The sequence below is a fragment of the Citrus clementina genome, unplaced genomic scaffold (genome assembly GCF_000493195.1).
Source record: "Citrus clementina cultivar Clemenules unplaced genomic scaffold, Citrus_clementina_v1.0 scaffold_8, whole genome shotgun sequence".
NCBI classification, from domain to species: Eukaryota; Viridiplantae; Streptophyta; class Magnoliopsida; order Sapindales; family Rutaceae; genus Citrus; species Citrus x clementina.
The window spans coordinates 19055763-19064337 of NW_006262022.1; positions in this window are offsets into that span (position 1 = coordinate 19055763).

Here is an 8575-nt window from a genome sequence, read left to right on the forward strand (position 1 = left end):
CCTTCTCGAGGCGGAGCAGGCAAAAAATTTGTAAAAAATCTACTCTATCAAACGAAGATGAGCGGACAAAGCCCATGAAATAATCACTAGGGCCAACAATAAGTTTTGGAATATCGGAGTTGGTGAAGAAGTTAAACATTCAAAAGACAAAACAACAATTCATACAAGTCTTCTTGAGCAAAGTATTAAAATGAAAGGTAGAAAACAGAATTTATAAATGTTTCAAAATATGTGAACAAATGAAAGTTTGCAGTTCAAACATGAAATAAAATTCATGGATTTTGGGAGGAAGGCTCAACTACTTATGCAGGGGAGGAATCAATAGTCATAGCCGAGGAGGGATCAGTGATCCCAACAAGGGCAAGGGCTGCCTCCACAACTGCATCTGGCGTTTTGTCCCTTGTTCCTTTTTCCTGCTCTTAGCACCCGGAGGAGTCCCATCTTGGCCTTTGTTTGGTTGATTTTGCTAAGCCATACACTTGCTTCAAGCTTATCTATCTTCAGCTTTGGATATTCCTTCTTAAGGACAGACATAATGTAGTTATAGCTAAAAGCAAGCTCATAGTCGTACTCTTTATCCATCCGGTCCTCCATGTTATTGACCTTATCTTTCAACTTAGTTATTAGCAATTTCAAAGATTTAATTTGCTCTTCATACGCTGATTTCTGAGTATCTCACTCACTTCGTGCAATGTCAAGATCAGATTCCATCTCTACAAGCTCATGATCGAGTTGAATGGACTTGGACTCAGTGAGAGCAATTTTCTCCTCAAGGTCTAGAATCTGCTTATGCAGTTCAAGCAACCGCTCCTTTGAACGATCAGTTGCCTCAGCTTTTTTTCTTCAAGTCTTGAATATCTGCTTGTCGTCTCTTCTTATGGCGAGAAGCCTTGAACTTATAATAAGAGGCTGTTGTAGCGGGCTAAAAGGCAATTTTTTTTATGGAGCCTCCCATCTCGGTAAGGGTCATACCCTCGAGCTCTTTTACAAACTTGAACCCCATCACCCTGGCATATTCCCTTTGGTATATGGCCAAGTAATTGTTTTGGTCTCGGGATGGAGGTGACGAAGTTCGGTTGGTAGAAGGGGTAGCACTCTTGGGGTATTCTCGCGAGATTTTTCACCACCACCCTTTTAGGCCGGAGAGGGCGGCAGAGCTGGTGGAGGAGTGCTGGTCGGGGTGACGTTGCTATTTTCTGTGGGGTAAGGGCAGAGTCACCTGAACCACGAGCATGTTTCCTTGCCATGGCACCAAGGATCTTGTTATCCATCCCCGTAGCTATATCGATTATGTGGGACTCGACGAGACTTGTTGACGTCAAAAGGCCTTTGCACATACAAGCGTTGACTAAGGCAGTCTGAACTTTGAGTAACAATTCCTCCTTGATGTTGTAAATCATGCTCCAAGAATATAAAAAACACAGTAAATAGTAAGAAGGAAGGCATGAGGCGTGAAAAATAATAAATGGCCTGGGGTGCAAAAACACGTGGGGACATGAATACTACCACCACCCGATTGAATCACCTGACCCTAGTTTCCCCCAGCAAAGAAGAATTTGCTCTTTCATTTTTTACATGAGGTAGGAAAGTCTGTGATGAGTTTTCTCTTTGTAGAGCTCAACATGAAATAGTACCAGCCCACATCTTTTGGGTTGTTTCTTAGTTGATGTAAATTCTTTATTTCATCAGTGGTAGGCTTTCAAGGTTCACACCTAACCCACAGCACAAACAAGCCTGAAAGTACCCTTCATCTGTTTGGGTTTAATTGACCAGGAGCCAAATGTAGGTCACTCAACAACTTCGTAAAATAAAGTTGGAGGGGCAATTTAACTCATAATTTGAAACACTTCAAGTATAAGGTCACGTAGCCTTGAGGAAGTTGACTAAGGACATCACTTTTTTTCGAGAATAACGAGATGGATGTTGTTGGGAATACGATAGAGGTTATTCAATTTGTATAGATCATTTTGTGTGGTGCTGCACCTTATAAAATCCATGGGATAAGAATTAGCTTCTATCATGTGGCCAAGATTATTTTTTTTAGCTGGTTGGATCGGCTCGGTGCCACCTTCTACATTATCACTCTCTTCGTCATGACTTTCTACCCCACTCGAGCTAGGACGTTCGTCGAAGCTTGACGTTTGTCCACTTTTATCCCCACTAGGTTCGTGACCAGAAGGTGGTGGAGTAACCTCTAACGATGGTTGCCTAAGAGTGCTCTTAGTATTAGAGGGGTCTACATCACTCGGGGAAATCTGGGGGTCGAGGAGAGTCTCTCTTAGCATATAGAGGTATAAATCTATTTCTTCATCACTCTCAATATCGATAATTTTTCCTTTTAATTTTAACATGGAGAAAACTAAAAACAAATCCAAAGACTCGAACAAGAAAGCACAATACAAGACAAAACAATAACAACCAGAAGTTAGTTCAGAGGGCGATACCTGGGATGGTTTAGGGTTAATAGAGTCATTGTCGCAGTGAAAACGGCAGCAGAAAGAGAGTCTCCGGCGTAAAGAGGGCGCTTGATTTCAAGTTAAAAATCTTAGTAGAAAACGGAAGAACAAGTTTAATGAAGTCCTCGATTTAGGGATTTTATGAAGGAAAGAGAAAAGAAGCGTTTAAGTAACGCATGTGTCAGTTTAATCGAGAGCAAAGAAATCACCATTTCAAATTTTAAATACATGGTGTAGGAAGTGCCACGTCGCAAGCATTTAAAATTATATGACAAGAAGTCAGATCGGTAGTGTACTTGAGAACATAGGTGTCTGCTCTATACACATTGCTCTTGCAGCTACATACCACCTGGGCAGCCAAATAATTTAAGAACGCCACCTCGACTTTGCCAGATCAGGATTAGAGCTAGATAACTTAACCTGCATTATTACCATAATTGTCTCCTAGTTTATAGTCTTAGCTCGCTTCACTCACAATACTAAAAAATAGGGGGACTGATGTTTAGGTGATTAAAAGAGCACCAGTCGTACATGATTCATTTGGTTGGGTGGAATCTCCTCTGCTATGTTTTGATGAGCAGATACAATGGCACCAGAGCCCTCTTCGGTGTAAGCTATAGGTCAACAAGACAAATGTACTTAAAAATCGAGCACCATGCCATATTAAGGCGGCAGCTTCGCCACGTCCAAACCATTCGAGGGAGGCACGATAACCCATGCACAATTTTCCCAATCCATTTGATCTATGATGGCCCGAATATAGAGGACGTGAGGGGATGTTCAAGACACAAAGGGTCGTTGCCTATAAAACCCCGAAAAAAGACAGGAAAGGGAAAAAGAAAGGAAAAAAACAAGGGGAAACTCTGCTATTTTGGATTCAGAACTCATTTTCATAAAGCCTTTAAAAAACTTTTCCTTCATTTAACAATTGTTAGCTTGGATAGATCTATAGTCCAACATTTTTCCCGAAATCCTACATACTGACTTAAGCATCGGAGGGTTTTCGCCGAAAAAACCACCGGCACTTCTGATTAATTTCTATGAGTGAAGGTCAGAAGAGAAGGAACGAGGTTGGTGTGGTCACAGAATCCGCTCGTCAGGGGAAGGAACGAGCAACATAACGCCCCAACCAGAGCTAACTTGAGCATTGAAGAGACAACCTGGTCAGCCCTACAACATGACTAGATTTCTACATCAACAAATATATAGTTATATTTCACTATAGCCATGTTTGTGTGAATGTGGCTTTTGATTGTGATATGCTGATTAATGATAAAATTGCTTGATTTCTTGAGTGTTTGATATCTATTATTGCTTGTTTGCCATGACTGTAATGATTGAGTTGGATTTTACATTTTATTATTATAGATGAAGAACAATAATATTGCCAACTCTACTGAAACTTCCAGTAATGCACAACTTATTAAGGCACAATGGGATGCAAATACTCTAGTTATATTTTGTGATTTGTGTATTTCGGAATTAGAGGTAGGAGGTCGCCTTGGAACTCATTTTACTAGTGTTGGAAATTATGGAAAGATTTTATGGGGAAAGAAACTGGTCTAGGATGGAATCCCATATTAAAGACTATTGATGCTTCTGAAGAGTGGTGGCAAAAGAAAATAAAGGTATGAATGCTGATTATTTTGCCACAATATTTTTTTGCTATATACAAAATTAGTGTTTAACTTCATACAATGTACATATACAGATGTATCCCAAGGCAAGCAAGTTTCGTAAAGGAGGCATTGATAAATAATTAGAAGGGAAGTTGGACAGGATGTTCATGAACACTGCCGCCATCGGAGAGCATGCTTGGCCACCTTCAGCTGACATCCTTCCATATGAAAATAATGAAGAGTTAGACAAAAATGTCATTCCATTAGAAAGTAATGGTGATTCATATGAGTTCACTGATCAATTGGAATTCGACAAAGGTATTGAAAATTTTGAGAAATTGGTGGATAAAAGAAATGTTGAAATACGTAAGATAACAAATAAAAGGGTGAAGAAAGTTAAAAAGGTTGGATTAGGAGGGGCAAAGGTAGGAGGCGATACGAAATTATCACAACATATTGACTACCTTATAAATGTTGTTGAGGATAAAAAAAAAATGATATCGTCAGCTATAGTACTCTTGAAGTGATGCAAATGGTTGAATCTTTACCTGGAGTGGAAGTTGGAAGCGACTTATGGTTATTTACCACTCTACTCTTTTTATCTAAAGAGAAGAGAGAGATGTTTTCTGTCACGAAAGACCCAGAGACGATGCTTAAATGGCTTCATTTTGAGAAATCACCGACTTATAATCTTTGAAACATGTTATTGTAGTAATCTTATTAAATGATGCTAGATTTTCCTTTAGGCTTTTAGATTTTAGTTTCTTTTAGGAATAAGGTGCTTTATGAACAATTAATTTTATGATACTGTTTTCATACTACTTTTCATCAGACATTAGTTATCATAATAATTATGAATGGTTTTTGTAATTGTTTATAACATCATTTTATCTTTACTTTTTTTAAAAAAAAATTTGTTGCATGTTTAGTGATACTTTTTAAATAATTGTTTATAGGTTTATTTTAGAAATTGATACATCTGATGATGAGGAGTTCGACCAAATTGTATGCGTATCTGCACTTCTTATAGAAGACTATTATCTCAAATACATTTATGAACAACCATGTATGAAATCTATACAAACTGGAAATATGTGGTTGAAGGAAGTATTAGAAGGAAATGATAATCGATGCTATAGGATGTTTAAAATGGAAAAGGCTGTATTTTTTAAAATTATTTGCTGATCTGGAAACAAATTATGGGCTACAAGGTTCAAGAAGAATGGGCGCTGCTGAGAGTTTAGGAATGTTTTTGCACACTTTGGGACATGGGGTTGGAAACAGGTTAGCACAAGAACGATTTCAACACTCAGGTGAAACTATTAGTAGATATTTTAGCCAAGCATTAGATGTTGTATGTGAAACTATTAGTAGATATTTTAGCCAAGCATTAGATGTTGTATGTATAACGGTAATTGATATAATAAAGGCAGAAGATCCTGAGTTTAAGGAAGTTCCTAAAGAAATACTGAGAGATTCAAGATACATGCCCCACTTTGAGGTAATTAAAAAATGTATTTAATTTTTGTTTTACAAAGTTACATATTAGCAATGAATATGTTTTCACGCTATTATCAAGATTGTACTGGTTCTATAGATGGTGTGCATGTTCTTGCCACAATATCCCTAGAAGATCAAGTACCATATATTGGTAGAAAAGGAATACCGACTCAAAAAATAATGGTTGCATGTAGTTTGATATGCAATTTATTTTTGCACTTGCAGGTCGGGAAGGTAGTGAACATGATGTAAGGATTTTTCTAACAACCCCTACAATGAATTTTCCAAAGCCTCCCAAAGGTGTTTTGCTTTTTTTTTTTTTTTTCTTTCTTAAATATTTAATATTTTCTTTACAAAGTATTTAAGTTGAATTAAAATTTAATGTTTTAAAATATTATTATACAAATTCACATGTTTTTTATTCAACAGGAAAATATTACTTAGTGGATGTGGGGTACTCCCAAATTAGTGGTTTTTTAGGTCCATATAAAGGTGAAAGATACCACCTTCCAGAGTTTCGTCAAGGTACTAAACCCATAGGTTATCAAGAAATATTTAATCATGCTCACTTATCGCTTAGAAGCATTATTGAACGCGCATTTGGAGTATGGAAGAAAAGATGGAAGATTTTAAGAGATATGCCCAGCTATTCATTTTCCAAACAAGTGAAAATAGTCATTGCAACCATGGCATTGCACAATTATATAAGGAGACATGCGCAACGTGATCTTCATTTTGACAACATTGAAAATTATCCTACTTCAATCTTTGATGAACGAATAAAAAGAGGCAAATAACACTTAAGAAGAGTATCATAATACTAATGGCTCTGGATCCCAAGAAATGAAAAATTTGAGAAACTTTATTGCAAAAAATTTATTGTAAATGTAATACATATTGCTTTTTGTTTTATTTGGATTATGTATAAGTATGAATTTTTATCATATTTTATGTAACAGATTATGAAGTTCTTTAGATTTTTTTAATTGAGTTTTTTTTAATGTAATTTTACATGTTTATGAAAAAAAAAGATATGTCTAAACAATTTATTAAACATACTCTAAAAATAATAAGTAATTAAAATGTCTATTTTAATCATTATATAATAAAACTGCACGTTTGTAATAAAATTTACTAAACGCATGTATTTTACTTTTCAAACTCACAACAACCGCAACAACACAGTTTACTAAACACCAAGCTACTTTTTTAATCAGCAGTTGATTTTATCTGCACAGCACAAGCAGGTTATTTCATCATTCTTCGCAATCTCAAACTAACCCTTAAATCCACATGAAAATAAGGACTAATAATCCCAATAGATTTGGACTTATTTACTAATTCTAATAGCCAAACATGACATAGGATAAGATTAATTTTTTAGTCCCAAAATTAAATCCAACCCCGCAACTTATCCATGTTTTTGGGAGAACTTTTTTTTTTTAATAAGCTCTGAAGATGTTATTTTTTCCCCCCTTTTATTGCTCTTTGCCACGTGGTGTATTAGCATGACACACGAGTTCACTCAAAAATCAAAGAATCAGAGCCAATTAGAATGAAAAAAAGGAGCAAAAATAAGAAATTGAGGTTGAGAGAAATAAAGGAAAATAACTAAAAAAGAAAAAGAAAAATTAAAATGGATAAGGAAGAAAAGCCGAGGAGAGGGAGAATTAAAAAAATAAAAATAAAAAATGGTGGGTTTTTAACTTTTTCATGCTAAAAAATGAATACTCTTAACATCTTTATTTAACTTAAAACAAAATAAGTTATTGAACACCCTTTTTTAATTAAAAAGAAAAAGTAATTACGGATAATTTATATTGAGAAAATATTTGGGGTTAACTTTAGTTTACCCCAATAATTGTTTTTCTTATTGTTAGATTTCATTGATATGGGTATAGATTAATTATAAGAAAAGGAAATGTGCACAAGAGAATGATATCATATTGGTTGCTATAAGGTCCACTGGGTTACACATAAGATATTCGAATCTGATTAATATAGAATAGTAGAATTGAAATGTAGTTGTTATGACCACGCCTTTTCCCTTCCGGCAAGAAATTTCGGTGCCGAATCCTTTAAATTTGGTTCGAGTATCAGTGTCATTGACTGCTCAGTGGCCTTGTAGCAGTCTGCATTTGTCACTAAAATACTTAACGTAAGCCCTACGGAAGGAAAATGGACTCAGTTGCCTGCTTCATGCAAATAATTGTTGACATGTTTGCTTGTTTGATTAGGTGAAAAAGATAAATTTGTATCATTTTAGCAAAGCACTACTCAAGAATCGAGAGACTGGAAGAAACAAAGGCCGATGATAGAGAGAGACCCAAAAAAAAAAAAAAAAAATAGAGAACAAAAATGTATTGGATATCTAAAATGAAATACTATAACTTAGAGGGTAACAAAATTTTCTGAAGTTTGAGAATTTATGTTTTAATTAGATATGTGTTAATTTTTGTATCACTCATAGCCTATAATTTTTGAACCCCTTAAGAGATGTTTCCAAAACAAAGAATCCATGTGAGTCAAAATTGAACCGCAGTTAATTTTGGATATATGAGTTGGATTGCTTTAAATTTGCACAGGAAAGATATAATATATTATTCTAAATACATTGATTAACTTATTTATTTACCTGATGATGGTTGAAAATAATCAAAATGACGTAAGTAGTACATTAATATTTATTTTATACGGATCTTATTTTTCCTTACCTTACTATCATCCTTAAACTTAATGCCATCGGCCACAACACCAAAGTCCTTGACGTTGAAAACTCTGTTGGTTGCATCGATACCTTTTACCGAAGTAATAAACAAAACTAGTATTGAAAATGCTTGCTGGGAGTAGGAGCTGAAACCCATTTTATGACTGATTGAAGTGAAAGTGATTGTATATTCTGATAAATTTGAGCAGACTTTTTTATTTTTTTTAATGGTAGATCGATCATTGTAGAGAAATTTATAAGGCAGTGCGAATGCAGTTCCTTCACTAATTTGG